Here is a 16370-nt window from a genome sequence, read left to right as displayed (position 1 = left end):
TCTATCTATCTATCTATCTATAAAACATTTTATAAAAAATATGGGATTTCACGGTAGAAATACATTTTTATTACATCAATATAAGAGGAACTTTTGAATTTTGAAACAAAGTGAAATTTTGTCTTACTTCTAAAATTCGATGTGAAACTCTATAATGTATCTGTCCTGTTGTGTGGTTCAACATCAATTCTTCCTTATTATGTTGAGTTATTACTTGTTATTGGCTTGTTACTCTGTTCGTTTGTATAAATGTTGTGATGCGTGAAGCCACTCTGGCTCCCTTTTCTATCCCAGTGACATGTTACAAATTTCCCAATATGCAGATATATCTTTTCCAAAGTAGGAATTAAAATCTTTCCCACTTTGCAGTTAAGATTACAATACAGTGCTAAATCACATGCTATATTGTGAATTTTCATCAAATTACATTTAATACTGTATTACTGGGGAATGATTAAATAATACAATTATCAATAACTGAGATTTTCTATATCAAATGCATTCTATGCACATTCATTACTTAATTCAAAGTATTTATTTATTGTTAATGTATTGCAATAGAAATAAATTCATTTAGTTTTATTAACAACAGGTAAAGTAATTTTAAACATCAATGTTTTCTTTCCAGAGCATCTATTTTTATTATTATTATATTATTAGTTATTTCTCAGTGCCGGGACTTGAATGTTTGCTCCCGGTGTTACGCTCAGTTCTGCATCGCAGCAACTCGAGGCCTCAGAAACTAGAGGATGTGTGATGACCTCATATATTCTATATGATATTTATAATATTCCCTTTACTTTCCTATGGTGTGCATGTGAATAAATGAGTATAAATGTTGAGCTGAAGACACGTTGCTGCTCCGGGATTCAGCAGGACTCTCCAGTGTGAATGCTCATCAGTGTTTTTAAGCCCAATAAATGGAGCGGTCATCACAGGAAACACACTTTATCCAGCAACCCTTGACAGGAGTTAATATTACAAACAAACTCATTTGCACATCTTGAGCAGATTTAATAGAGCGATGCAGCTCAGTAAATCAAAGCTGAGCCATAACAAAAACAGAAAAAAAAAAAAATAACAACAACAGAAAAGAAATCTCACAAATCTTAGTCTGCAGCCACACCAAATTCCTCAATCAAGCAAAAAATAAGCAGTAAAAGCTCTTTAAAACACTGGTGATTGCTTTTGGTTACAGGCAGTCCCCATTCTCCTGCCGCCAATGGTCTTTTATGACGAGGGACTTAATACAAGATTTCTGTTCTAGTGCAAACACAGTGGCCATGGGCACCAAGGAACAGCTGCCGTATAATTGAATTAACATTTGCCTTCTGCTGCAGCACTCGGCTCTGTGCTGAGGACTCGTTCACATCCTCCACCAGCTCCATCAACCTGCACATGAATATGCATGCTGCTGGTGATAAATATGCACTGGGTGTGTAATGTTAGTGGAGCTGCCTATACACTGACTATCCAGGGAGAGTGACACAGTGTACATCAGCTTTTACTGCCTCAGTCCCTCTGAGGCAGAGCTGAGGATTGATGGAGGGCTGACGGAGGGCTGATGGAGACATCTAGTGGAGCTTCTGGTCACATGCTACAGCTCCTATCTTCACCTCAATCACCTGCGTGTTATTTCAAAACTCACATCAGACGAACACTGATTCCTCAACAAGATTCTGGATCAATAATGAGACTCCCACATCTATAAAGTGCTGTTAGTTTATATAATAATAATAATAATAATAATAATAATAATAATAATAATAATAATAATAATAATAATAATAATAATAATAATAATAAAATAATAATAACAACAACAATAATAATAATAATAATAATAAGAATGATGATGATGATAATAATAATAATAATATTATAAACCATTGATTACCTCACCGCTTTGTGAGTGTAAAGGAACAAAGGGCATGCTGCCGCAGCTATGACATCACTGAAGCGTTGATGTTATCCACTGAAGGCCACACAGCTTGTAAGTATATAGGTCTAAAGGAGTGTAAAGACCAGCAGTGTATTAAAAAAGACTGAGAGATGTGGACACAAAGATTTGTCCAGATGATCCACAACACAACTCAAGATGGCCCGACCCCGACGTCACGCAAATCGCAAAATCTTTGGTTTTTCAGAAGGTGCTGACAATTGAGCAGTTGGCAGAACAATACCTCATGCTGGATATGGTGAACCACAACAGGAGACCCAGCACACCTTCCACACCTCTGAGTCTCCCACAGATACAAGCAGTAATCCTGTTCAGCGAGCCCGTACAATGGGAGACCAACCTGCAACTGCTGATTGACGTGCTCCTGACCACTGGACGTCCAGGTTGCAAGTACGACGCCCAGCTGCCTGCACAGCTGCCAATTCTGGCCTGCAACCCGAACCTGCTCTGGATGTCTAAGGCATCGTCACCATGGTTTGGTAACGGGATGTTTTCGCTGTGTCTGCAGTGCGAGGCCCTGCTGGGAAAACCGTAGCTACTCAACTACCATCACGCCGAGCAGCTGCTGCGGCAGCAAAACCATGGTCTGTCATCAGGTGACCACCTGATGACAGACATTTATGGTGCTGACCTTTAGAACCGTTACCTGACTTGGCATCATGCTGCCATGACGACCATTGCCAAGCCGGTGGTGCAGGGAACAGGAAGTGATGTCACAAAGGAGGAGGAGCCAGTGGTTCAGTGCCACTCCGTCCTGGTGTGTACGGGTGTGTATGATCCTGGCTCCGGGCCTCCTGCTGACTGGAGCAACATCACCCAGCTTGAGGCCCACGGCCACAGAGACCTGCTCCTGAATCCGGAGCTGCTGGAGCCCCGTCACCCGGTTAAGGATGTGGAGGCAGCGGTGGGCCTGCTGCTGCAGCATCAGGCGATGCTGACCTCTTACCTGAGGACTGTCCATGCAGTGGACAGACCTCGAGTAACCTGAGGACTGTCCATGCAGTTGAGTTTGTATCTCATGTATGAATTTGTGAAAAGTTTTTGTGGTGGTGTGTACGTGGGTGTGGCCGAGCGGTGATGCAGCAGAGAGGAGGCGGCTCGAGGGAGGTGCTGAGAGGGGAGCCGACACACCTGGTGCCCATCAACGTGTAATTGTGTCCTCCCTGACAGTAGCAGCTGGGAAGGCTTTCAAAGGGGGAGAAGCTCCAGGAGGGGCGGCCAGAGCCTGGAAAGTCTACATCAACTTGTTGGGGCTAAAATAATTACCTTAAAAATCTACGCTGACTCTGCATCTGTGTGCAAGTAGATCCGGGTACGAGAGTCTCTTGTTACAGTTTTGTACCAGGGTTCAATAAAATGTGACCATAAGAACAAAAAAAAACAACAAAAAAAGTTTTTCTCTTTTTGAACAGTTGAAATCAACACTTACTCTTAGAAATGTATTGAACTTGACTTTGCTTTACCAGATAAAGACGGCTGTTAAAGGATTTTTTATGTCTTTCGATTAAATCACAGAAGAAAATTTGAATGTTTTAGTTTGAACAACTGGTTTAACAATAACAAAATACAACTACAGTACAATACCTATGGGCCCAATAACTAAGATAAAGAAAAAAGAAAAGAAAGTCTCCATTCAAAAATGTCTGTTGTGGATCCAATCAAAGTTCAAGTCAAGTTGGTAAGTCAGGGAAATAGTCAAGGCTAAGGTGAATATCCAACGCAGGCTCTCGTTGGTGTCGGTCAGTGGGACTGACACAATCCTACCACAAGATCCGTTAGAATGATGTGGTGGTTCACAGTTAGGCTTGGATCATCCTGGGTTAACGGGACGATCACAGGTCAACTGGAAGGTCAGAGGTCAACTGGGAGGCTCGCCATCTCAAGGTCGCTTATCACAAAACTGGATCTTCAGTTTTTTTCCACGGTTCAAAACACCTGACCTGTATTTGAAATACAGGTGTATAGTCCATGTTTTCATACGATGGTATCAAATTGCATTCATTGAAAGTGTTGTACAACATTAGATCTTTTCCAAAATAATACAGTTCACATGTAGATCACCATAGTAATTTCCATAATAATCATTTCAAGTTGTGAAAATATAAAATTTTAACTAAGTTTAATTGCAATGAATTGCAATTGTGTGTTTAAGTTGCATCAATGAATTCATTATTTATATTCTGTCTTTTTAACAATTTTTTTAACATAGGCTTTTACATGTTCAAGAAAATAAATGACATAAATCATTTTTACGTAACGGTGCAGTAAAAAATCTGTCAGACAACTACAGCTCATCCAGAACGCTGCAGCCATAGTCCTCAGCAACACAAAGAGGGTGGAGCACATTACACCCGCGCTCCACCCTCTCCACTGGCTGCCTGTGCGCCAAAGGATTGACTTCAGAATCTTCCTTCTGGTCTAGAAAGCTTTGAATGGTCTCGGCCTAAATCATCTCAGATTGACTTGTAGAATATCAAACCTCCAGACCTCTGAGGTCATCAGGAAGAAACAAGGGGAAGCAGCTTTTAGTTCCTACCTCCTCACCTCTGGAACAAACTTCCTGAACACCTGAAGACTGCTGACACACTCACCTCTTTTAAATCAGGACTTAAAACATTCATATATGCACTTCTGAATAAAAAATAGACTCTTACTTAGTAAACTAATCTTAATAAATGTCTTACCTTTTTATAATACTTTTCTTCATTATTTGTTTTAATGTATTTCTTTTATTTCTTCTAAAGCTTTAATGTATTTCTTTATTCTGTCTTTCTATAACTTCTTTTATTTCTTTGCAAAGCACTGTGAATTGCCTTGTGTTTGAATGGTGCTCTATAAATAGGACATTTTACCTTCCTAATGAATATGGTTTTAGCCTTCAGTGAAGGTGAGCGAGCATTTCAAACTGTAAAATTCGTACAATGTGCTAAATACAAAATACAGGATAAATCAAGGGACAATTTCAACTCAAATTAAAGCTGCAAGCAGCGTTAGTCGGGACCTCGACCGTTGCAGGACGCTGGCCCGTTGGGGTTGGCCCAATCATACCCTAGCCCCGCCATTTGGCCACCCCACAAATATCAGCTAAATTGAACAAACTTTGTTAGCACCCTCAACCTAAGGTGGGGTCAAAAGTGGGCGGGACCCAGCTAATTAGCTAGTGATTCGTATCCCTAGCGCCCCCATAAGGCCACCCACCAAATATCAGGTGAATTGAACAAACTTTGTTAGCATGCTAAGACCTGTGATCTACCTGAAAATCACAGAGGTTACCCCCCCAAGTGTCCCTGACCTGGAATCTGGTCTTATCTCACATGCTTATCTGTTAAGCTAACTAGCCTAGCATTAGCATTAAAAATCATTGAAAGCATTAGCATTATGTCACAGTGCACACTTGCATGTTAGCTCATCCACAAAGCACACATTAGTACACATGGTAGCTTGATTACGTAGCCCCCGATAGCAGGTCAGCTCATGGTTTCGACCTTTTTTACGACAACCGGAAGTCTCGTCTCGAGGAGCTCGGTCACTTCCTGTTTGTGCCGGTCTCATTGAAAATGGACCTTATCTTTTCACCAACGCACCTGAACTTGCCAGCTTTTTCATTCGCTGATGTGGAGGCCATCGTAGCGGCGGATACACAAACAAACTTGAAAAAGGGCTATAAGTTCTTCCATGAAGAATATCTCCACAGCTATCAAGGTAAGTAAAGTGAGATAACCGCTAGCTACAACATATGATGAACATAAACATGGTGATTAAGAAGCCTCATCTAGTGTGCTAAAGTATTTGATGTATTTATTAGAGGCATTATCTAGACTTTTAAATGATATTTTAACAATCTGATATGTGTTTGCTATGATAATATGGGAAAGTGATGATGATGATGATGCCAGATGTTCACCTTGACCCTGCTTTGCTTCTGCAGGCTTCTAATATCAGATACTGTGGAGGGACAGGTAGTGGTCAGAGCTCCATGCTTCAGGTCCATGAGGAACCATGGAGGGACAGGTAGTGGTCAGAGCTCCATGCTTCAGGTCCACGAGGAACCATGGAGGGACAGGTAGTGGTCAGAGCTCCATGCTTCAGGTCCATGAGGAACCATGAGGAACCTCACAGACTGCAGGTTGAAACAGTCAGAGTGTCGCTGGGCTCATGTTCAGTAGTTTGACTTCCTGTTCTTCAGCTGTCATAGATGGGAGCTGAAGAACTTTCATGTACGATGGGCACTCCTGTATGACGGAGCGGTACTATTTCTCTTCTGCTGCTCTGGATTCTAGTACTTGATTAAAGCTAATTATGTTTTAACAAGTATTAATTTCTATATATGTGCTAAAAACACTTCTCTGTTTTAGATCTCACTGGGTGTTGACAAGCTGAGTTGTTGGTTTATTCCTGTAGTTGTGCAGCTGGTAAAGTAGTGTAGTTATACATGTAGTTGTACTTCTTTATCAGATTGCACACTCCTCCCAGCTCCAGCTGCCAACGCTTCCTCCTGCACTGACCTGCATAAGTGATGTACCAAGATGGCACAGACCAAGAAAACAGGTAAAAAAAAAAGAAGTGGAACCATTTTTTCCTTTTTTTAATATCATTTAGTATGTGACAATCTCCTTAGTAGTTTTAGCAATTTAAGTAAAAATGTTAACTCTCACAAATCTATCCCTCCATGTCCTACCAAATTGCTCACCTATTTATTTGTTATATTTGTTTATTTCTTGTAATGGGCTCCATCCTGAACCTGCCAGTGGGGTGGTGGTGGTGGAAACAGATGTGTGCAGTCCAGCTGTACAGAGTTTACACAGGTATCATTTATTGGTTTATTAATGTTTTTATGCTTGTAATGTTTACTTTGTCATAACTTACTGTGATGATGTCACTCATGTGTTTGTAGGACCACTTCCTGATCCTGACATCCTGACATCAGGAGAAAAACTACGCCAACTGGAGTCCCAACCACTCAGAGCTCTCCTTTTAGATTTCCTCTCAACTTTGGAGTTTGTCCCAAAACAAGTGATGTGTCCCACGTTGCTGACCTCAAGGTTCAGGATGGCCACACAAGTCTGAGGCGTTCACACACATACTACTGGCAGGGACAGGGTCAGGGACAGGGTCAGGGACAGGGTCAGGTGGCAACCACCAGGTTGGAATGGTGCGACTTTGTCACTGACACATTTATAACAAGAACTGTTGAGCAAGTGTGGCGTGATGAATCGTTCATTGACACGTTTTACTTCAACACCATTAATGTGTTTATTTCAATGCATTAATGATCATATTAAAATGTAGAAATTACCCTTTTGTCACTTTGTGTTTTGAACATTAAATCTCAAGTTGTGTGAATCACTATAAATAGTGTAAATAGTGTCTAACACGTCAATAAGCTGCTCCTTCATGCCCACAGCCACCCTGAAGGAGAACATTAAAACTCATCAATCAGAGGCATTCTGGGGCAGCGCTGGGTTCAGGCTTCATCTCCAGCTGTCTGAGCTCTGGTCCAGTATATGAGGCGGGATACAGATGGAGCAATGGACTCCCAGAAGATCCGGAACCCTCTCAGATGGGAATTTGGTGTAGAACCGGATCTGCTCATCAGAAACACCATAGCGACTACAAAGCGTGGGAGACAATTCCACTTTCCCCAGCCTGGCTTCCAACTCCTTATTATATTCAAGAGCTTCATCCAGTGCACCTGTGAAACCAAAAAATAAAATTAGATCATACAGGTGAGCTCAGAGCAGGTGAGCTCAGAGCAGGTGAGCTCAGAGCAGGTGAGCTCAGAGCAGGTGAGCTCAGAGCAGGTGAGCTCAGAGCAGGTGAGCTGCTTAACCCAACTACTGGACGAAAAGAACCGGATTCCTAAACCGAAAAGGTGATTGCCTTCCAGTTTCTCTCTGTTTTTGCTTTGTTTTAGCTGTTTTAGCTCCTATTAGCACCTGTTTAGCCATGGCTTCCCCCTCCTCTCCTCCTATTTTTTCCTGCTCCAAATGTCAGATGTTTAGCTACACCTCGACCTCAGTTACTGACACAGGGACCTGTGAAAAGTGTAGCTTTATTGTAGCACTTGAGGCGAGGCTGAGTCAGCTTGAGGAACGTCTCCTCTCTGTCGAGCTTAGGGCTAGCCCTGTAGCTAGTAAACAGCCGCCAGGTTTAGCTGGAGGGGAGCGTTCTAGCTTAGCAGCGCAGGTAGCTGCTAACTTTAACTCCCCCTCAGTGGCCCCCGAGCAGCCGGGGGAACAGGGCGGTTGGGTGACTGCCAGGGGTAAACGTAGCAGCAAGAAGTCTACCGGACACCCCCGCTACACCCCGCAGGCCTCCGTCAGTGTCTCCAATATGTTTGCCCCACTCAGCAGCACGCTGGCTGAGAAGGACACGCTGGTTATTGGCTCCTCAATAGTGAGACACGTTAACCTAGGACAACCAGCGGCCACAGTTAGCTGCCTGCCTGGGGCCAGAGCAGGCGACATTGAGTCCCAGCTAAAGCTAATGACCAAGAATAAACGGAGATTTAAACGGATTGTAATCCACTGCGGTGTAAACGATGTTCGCCTGAAGAAGTCTGAGGTCCTCAAAGCTAACGTAGAGTCAGTGTGCACATACGCGCGGACCATTTCAGACGAAGTAGTTTTCTCTGGCCCCCTCCCAAACCTCATCAGTGACGAGATGTTTAGCCGCACGTCATCTTTTAACCGCTGGCTGTCAGGGTGGTGTCCCAGTAACTCGGTAGGCTTCATTAATAATTGGAAGTCCTTCTGGGGCAAGCCTGGTCTCATCAGGAGGGACGGCATCCATCCCACGTTGGATGGAGCGTACCTCTTATCTAGAAACATAGCTAAAAGCTTAGCTCCTCCATCCTGACGCACCAGAGTGGGGACCAGGCAACAGAGTCGCAGTCCTACACGCCTCTCTGAGTTTCCCTCTGGGCAGTCACCAACCATAGCTAACTTAGTTAAACATCCCATAGAGACTGTGTCTATCCCTCGGACCACCACAAGTATAAAACTATCTAAACCTAGGAAAATAACTTCTAATGACTACAAAAACTTAATCCGTATCAAGTGTGAAACTAGACAAAATCAAGACAAAAAAATTAAATGTGGTTTCCTAAACATTAGATCTTTATCATCCAAAGCTCTTCTAGTCAATGATCTGATAACCGAACACAACATTGATCTCTTTGGATTAACAGAAACCTGGCTACGTAAAGATGAGTATGTTAGTCTAAATGAAGCCTCCCCTCCAAGTCATATTAACACTCAAATAGCTCATGAAAGTGGTCGAGGAGGGGGCGTGGCAGCCATCTTTAACTCTCAGTTACTAATTAACATGAACCCAAAACCCAACTTTAGTTCTTTTGAGAGTCTGAGCATGACCATGCGACACCCGTCAAATAAAATAGTAAATTCTGTAGAATTTGTAATCATTTATCGTCCTCCTGGACCTTATTCAACTTTTCTAACTGAATTCTCTGAATTTTTGTCAGATCTAGCCCTGACTAAAGATAAGGTTATCATGGTAGGAGACTTCAATGTTCATGTTGATGTAGAAAATGATAGTTTCAGTGCCAGCTTTAAATCTACACTTGACTCTCTAGGTTTCTCTCAGGTAGTAGACGGGCCTACCCATAAACATCTACACACCTTAGACCTTATTCTAACTTATGGTTTGAATATAGAGCATCTGACCATCTCTCCTCACAATGATTTCCTGTCAGATCACTTCTTAATAACCTTTGACTTTGTTCTAAATAGTTATAAACCTCCGGCTAAAGCCGTGTTAACCAGGTCTCTCTCTGATAACATAGTAACTAAATTCAAGGAAAGAATTCCCTCTGCTATAGAATCAGTAGTGAATCTTCCTGACCCGTATACTGTTGCTAGCTCAGACATTGAATACCTAACAAACAGTCTGACAGATATGCTAAAAACAACGCTAGACGACATAGCTCCTCAAAAAATGAAAATGAAAAAACAGGAAAAGTCATCCCCATGGTTTAACTCATCAACCCGCGAGCTTAAACAACGCTCCCGTAGATTAGAAAGAACTTGGCGTTCAACAAAAACAGACCTAGATTATATAGCCTGGAAGGATAGCTTCAAAACTTATAAGAAAGCTCTGAGTAGAAGTAGAACTAATTACTACTCATCCTTAATAGAGGAAAACAAAAACAACCCTCGCTTTCTTTTCAGTACTGTAGCCAAACTGACCAAGAACCAAAATAGCGTTGAGCCCACCATTCCTAACAATATATGTAGTGAGGACTTCATGAAGTTCTTTCAAAATAAAATTACAACGCTTAGGGATAACATCCATCAAACCCTACCGTCCGTTAGCCCCATAACAGAGGAACTGGTTAAACCTAACAGTCATCTGGAATGCTTTCAGCAAATACAACTAGTCGAACTAAACTCCCTTATTTCTTCTGCTAAACCAACTACTAGCCTGTTGGACCCAATTCCTACTAGAATTCTGAAAGAGGCACTGCCACTAATTAATAATTCTATACTCGCAATTATTAACCAGTCTCTATCAATAGGCTATGTGCCCCAATCCTTTAAACTAGCAGTTATTAAACCTCTCATTAAGAAGCCAAACTTGGACACAAGCCTTCTCTCAAACTACAGGCCCATCTCCAACCTTCCTTTCCTGTCAAAGGTTCTGGAGAAAGTAGTCGCTAAACAACTCAATGATTATCTGCACGAGAATAATCTGTTAGAGGACCTTCAGTCCGGCTTCAGAATGAACCACAGTACAGAGACTGCTCTGCTAAAAGTTACTAATGACCTTCTAACGGCCTCAGATAGAGGTCTTCTATCGGTTTTAGTTCTTCTGGACCTTAGTGCCGCATTTGATACTGTCGATCATAATATACTTTTAAGGAGATTAGAAGATGCCGTCGGCATTAAAAACTTAGCCTTAAACTGGTTTAAATCATATTTATCTGACCGGTTTCAATTTGTTCATGTAAATAACAAATCTTCAATGCATGAACGGGTCCGGTGTGGAGTACCACAAGGCTCCGTCCTCGGACCGATATTGTTTAATCTCTATATGTTGCCACTCGGAAATATAATTAGGAAACACAGCATTAACTTTCATTGTTATGCAGATGATACTCAGCTATATTTATCAATTAAAGCCAATCAGGCCGACCAACTTGTTAAACTAGAGTCCTGCCTCAGGGACGTTAAGTCCTGGATGTCTATCAACTTCTTAATGCTCAACACATCCAAGACTGAGGTTCTAATCCTAGGTCCTAAAAAGCTCAGGGATAACTTTTCAGACAGTCTGATTAGGTTAGATAATATTACCTTAACCTCTAACAGTGATATTAGGAACCTGGGTGTTATTTTTGATCAGGATCTGTCCTTTATTTCCCATGTTAAACATGTCTCCAGGACAGCCTTCTTCCATCTAAGGAATATTGCAAAAATTAGAAACTTCTTGTCCTTCAAAGATGCAGAAAAAATTATTCATGCCTTTGTGACTTCAAGATTAGATTATTGTAACTCCCTAATGTCAGGATGTCCAAACTCCTCTGTTAGGACCTTACAGCTAGTGCAGAACGCTGCTGCACGTTTACTAACCAGAACTGGAAGAAGAGAGCACATCTCCCCAGTCTTGGCATCCTTACACTGGCTTCCAATTAAATCTAGAATAGAATTCAAGATCCTTCTGATCACATATAAAACTCTTCATCAGAAGGCTCCGTCCTATATCGAGAAACTTCTAGAAGTGTATCACCCTCCACGAGCCCTTCGCTCTGAGGATGCAGGACTGTTGGTAATCCCTAAAGTCCATAAAAGTAAAACAGGAGGCAGGAGTTTCAGCCATATGGCTCCTTTACTCTGGAATCAACTACCAGCCTCGGTCCGAAAGGCCGACACCATTAGTTTATTTAAGAGTAGACTAAAAACATTCCTATTTGATAAAGCTTATCCTTAGGAATAAAATAGGAATAAAATAGGACCACTAAGTTGAGCTGCTATAGGCCTAGACTGCTGAGGGGATTTTTTCTCTCCCGTTAAAGGGAGGAACTCTACATTTGGAGGTTCTGTTTCTTGTCTTTCTTTCTTTCTCTCTGTGTAACAACATTACTGGAGCCACCAGAAACTGCCGCCGTCTTTTTTATCCCTGACAGGAGGAGAGCAGGATCCAGGGGATCAGACCCAAGACTCACAGAGTGGAGTTACGACGGTCCTACTACCCGACCCCACCACAGCACCGTGACCCCACCGCAACGGCACGGCCCTTAAACTCCAGACTGAGATTGGCTCATCATCAGACCAACGCTCATCATAGACTTTTCTTAGTATTTGTACTTATCTGGCCTGTCTGCCACTCTCTCTCTCCCTCTTCTTCCTCTCTCTCCCTGTCCTATCCCATGTACTTCTCCCCCCAACCGGTCAAGGCGGATGGCCGTCCTTCCAGAGTCTAGGGTCCGCCCCACGGTTTCTTCCTGAAGAGGGAGTTCTTGAACTTCTCTCCATGCGAGGGAGTTTTTCCTGGCCACTGTTGCTTGTTACACCTGCTTGCTTTGGAAGGGTTTAGTTGGGTCCTGTTGTACTCTTATCATTGTAAGAGCGCTTTGAGATGTTTGTTGATGTGATTTAGCGCTTTACAAATAAAATTGAATTGAATTGAATTGAATAAAATACATTGGTATATAAATAAGGTCTAACTATGAAATAATGAACTCACAATGTTATAAACGGTCATGTATTAGTATTAATTCTTATCTAATATTGTCATTACTTTATTTTTTAAATGTAAAATTTAATTAAAACATTAGTCTTGTTTTCATTTTCACTGGTTCGCACGATTGTTTTAATTATTAAGCTACTGTGACATTATTTCCTTGTGGATCAATACATTTGTGTGAGTCTAGGTGCAAGTATACAGTATATGTAGCCGTCTAGCCGTCATTGATTTGATCTCTAGATGGTATAGAACTACACACTGGTGCTGCAACACATCCTGCAATTGTTGTTATATTTGATCTTATGTGACAAATTTATGCAATTTACCATCTTAGATATTGACCTGTGAGTGGATGAGCCACATGATGGTGGTCCGCAGTAGCAGCTTCAGCCTGGAGAGCTGTGAGAGGACAAGCTACCGTTCCAGAGCCCTCTGGAAGACAGACTCCCTCCTAGGCGGTGCAATAAAGTCATTCCAGGGAAAGAGAGATGGAACAGCTCCAGTTTTAAGGCGACTGGTGGTGAATCCGCAGACAGAATCCTCCTGGTGAAGTACTGGCTGCATACAAAAGTGCTCCCTGGCTTTATGCAGAATTTCGGACCCTCATCCTTTCTAACGGCTTGGATCCACTGCCTCCTTTAGATCATCTGCCAGAATACAATAGGGTTCTGGCCTCGGGCTCGGTCCATGATAATAATAATAATAATAATAATAATCAGCTGCTTTTAGAGTTTACATGTTATGATATGAAGTTATCAAAAATATTTTCCTTACTTTTTAATACACATAATATACATTCATTAACTCATAACATGTAATGTTTCATCCATAAACATATTCACCATTCACAGTAGTAGTAGTAGTAGTAGTAGTAGTGATAATAGTGATAGTAGTAGTAGTAGTAGTAGTGGTGGTAGTAGTAGCAGTTGTAGTAAAGAAGCAGTAGTAATAATGGTAGCAGCCTAACCCTAAACTAGCAGAGACTTTAAGATATACATATACATATACATATACATGGAAAGTGACAGCAGATGTAATAGCTATGAGTGAAGTTATTGCAGTGGTGGGAGCAGTATTTGTAGTAATTGTATTTGTCTACTTGTTATGTCCCGTTGTGTTTAGTTTTCATTGAAATGTGTTTCTTTGTGTGTCAGCAGAGGGAGCCTGTGTTTACGTATGACTGTGTACTCTGAGGCTGCAGTCTGCCGGGCCTCTCAACTGTCCACAAAGAAAACTGAGCAGAAATACTCCTGGACTGACTGAAGTACACAATCTACACAGAGACAATGGCTTAGGTAAAAATATGAAGTATTTCTACTTTTACAGTCCAGATCAGCTGAACTGGTTTTAATAGAATCTTCACATCAAGATTCTCATGGTTTCCATTGATAATATTGTTTTAAAAATACTGTTGTTTAAATATTAAAATTAAATTCAAATGATCCTGGTGAGTGAAACTGGTTTCAAGCCGTTCAAAAGTGCTATAAATATTTCTTCATTATCTAACTCTGTTTCTGTTTGAGTCATTTAACAAACTAAATCTGTTTTTCTTTCTGGTTCCTGCTGTTGAAAAGGACGTCTGTGGTTTTCGGATTTCTTATATAAGCCAGAAATCTTTATTATGTCTTTTTTTGTGTGCTGAAATTTAACCTTTTATATTTCATGATCGTGTTTTTACTTTTTAACCGTCACACAGACTGAATGTGAGTTAATATAACATTTATTCTGCTTTGGATGAAGTTTCATTCATGTAACTGTTGAGGTTACCAGCTTTATTTGTTGTTTTCTAACTGTGTACAGATGAAAACTTCCACTATACTTGAAAGAGTTTCTTGATTCAAGTCAAAACACAAACACATGAACATCAAAGCAATTAAAAAACATTCAAAAGATTATGAAATACTGTGAGTTTTTAAAACTTGATCGCTAAAATTTTAAAGAGTAAATCTAAAAACAACAACTTGACACATTTCATTATGAATATGTGGAAGTTTCATGGTTCACATTAAAATGATTAAAGTTTCACTTGTGTGACTGATTAGACTGAATCTTATCTGGTGATACAAGAAGTATTACAAAACCATGGCGGTTCATTATTAAGGGGAATTTTTTTAAGGAAAAGTTTTCCCTCCATTTGTTTCAGTACATCCCATTTAGAGATTAACTACTATGAGGAACAGAAGATGGAGGAATCTCAAGAAATTAATCCTGTGATTAAAATGATGCACGCATCAAGTTCAAACCAAGTTTCTGAGCCCTTTTCAGTTAATGATAACTTTTTTCTTTTACTATGAGTTCTTTTCCTACAGGATTCCATCCATCCATCCATTTTCTCCCGCTTATCCATTTCCGGGTGGTGGGGGTGTCAGTCTGAGCACCGTCACCCAGATCACACTGCACCGATTAAGAACCTTCCTGCAGGTGGAGAGCCCACGGGAAGGTGGAGAGCCCAAGGGAAGGTGGAGAGCCCAAGGGAAGGTGGAGAGCCCACAGGAAGGTGGCGCCCGGCGTGGGACACGAACCCTCTACCTTGAGATTGAGAGTCTCATGCTCTACCAACTGAGCTGGCCGGGGTCGCCATACAGGACTTATTTATTGATTTATGATTTGTTGATGTTCAGCATTAAGTTTGTTAAAAGAAGTAAGGAGTAGAAGAAAGGCGCAGAGGAACGCCGTGTGAAACGGTCCTGCACAAATGAAGACATGCAGACAGTTTCTGAGCCCTTTGAGTCCACATTTATTGAAACGGCTGTTCAGTCACAGAGCATGGTGACACACACACACACACACACACACACACACACACACACACACACACGGTCTTTAAAGGGAATAGTGGAGGGTAAAATCAGTCTCCTGATCCACCTCAGTGTTTGTGAAAGGTAAACGTCTTCAGCAGTGGTGGAGTTCATGAGCGCCTCTGGTGGTTCGTCCAGTTTCAAGCAGTCCACAGCATCACTCAGTAACACCTCATTCATTCATTCATTTATTCATTCATTCGTTCGTTCGTTCATGGAGAGAGCACGTCACAGTGAGGAGATCAGGAGTTTTGTCCAGCAGCTTCACACTGAAACAGTTTGAGATCATCAGAGAGGAAACAAACACCATGTTCAGAAGTCTTCACCTCATCAATACAGCGAAGCTTCTCCTCCAGACTCCTGCTAAATATTCAGACGACCACAGAAGCAAGAGGAAGATAGAGACTAAAGGCTGTACATGTGTCGGTTCTGCTCCGCCCAGCGTCAGTCTGAGGAAACGCTCAGATCCTCAACACTTCACGTTTGACTGCCTGAAGCTGGTGGATCTGATCGTGTCAGGTCGACTTCAGAGGAGAAAAACGTGGCGGACAAACATCTTCACGTGTCAACAATTTAAAAAAACAACAGACAAACGGAGCGGAAATGAGAAATCAAAAGCAAAATGTACAATTAACATCACAATACAGCGAGAATTGACTAAACACAACAGAGCCGCTAGAAGTAGCAACATGTGTACAGACGGACCTCCAGCAGTGACGCACACTGATGACATCACAGAGTCCTACAGGTCCAGGTCCAGGTCCAGGTCCAGGTCCAGGTCCAGGTCCAGGTAGAGGCACACGTTCAGCCAGCGGCCCTCCTGCCGCTCGCTGCTTCTTCAGGTAGAAAACTACTGGATCCCACCGCAGCGCTAAAGTTCCATTTTAAAAAGATCTAATATACAAACAAAC

General features: G+C 41.7%; 1 protein-coding gene and 1 pseudogene across 2 annotated transcripts in view; one reads left to right on the top strand and one right to left on the bottom strand.

Annotated features, from left to right (window-relative positions):
• Positions 1-16370, bottom strand: part of LOC308106486 (uncharacterized protein) — a gene marked incomplete at its 5' end in the record, with an annotated part of 238865 nt that overhangs the window by 96605 nt on the left and 125890 nt on the right. The window lies entirely within an intron of this gene.
• On the top strand, positions 1284-2948 carry LOC308118229 (haloacid dehalogenase-like hydrolase domain-containing 5; annotated as a pseudogene). Its single transcript has 2 exons — positions 1284-1306; positions 2099-2948. The product of its transcript is annotated as a haloacid dehalogenase-like hydrolase domain-containing 5 (transcript).

Source organism: Lipophrys pholis (genome assembly GCF_963383615.2).
Source record: "Lipophrys pholis genome assembly, chromosome: 1".
NCBI lineage: Eukaryota > Metazoa > Chordata > Actinopteri > Blenniiformes > Blenniidae > Lipophrys > Lipophrys pholis.
This window is presented reverse-complemented; position numbering and strand designations above follow the sequence as displayed.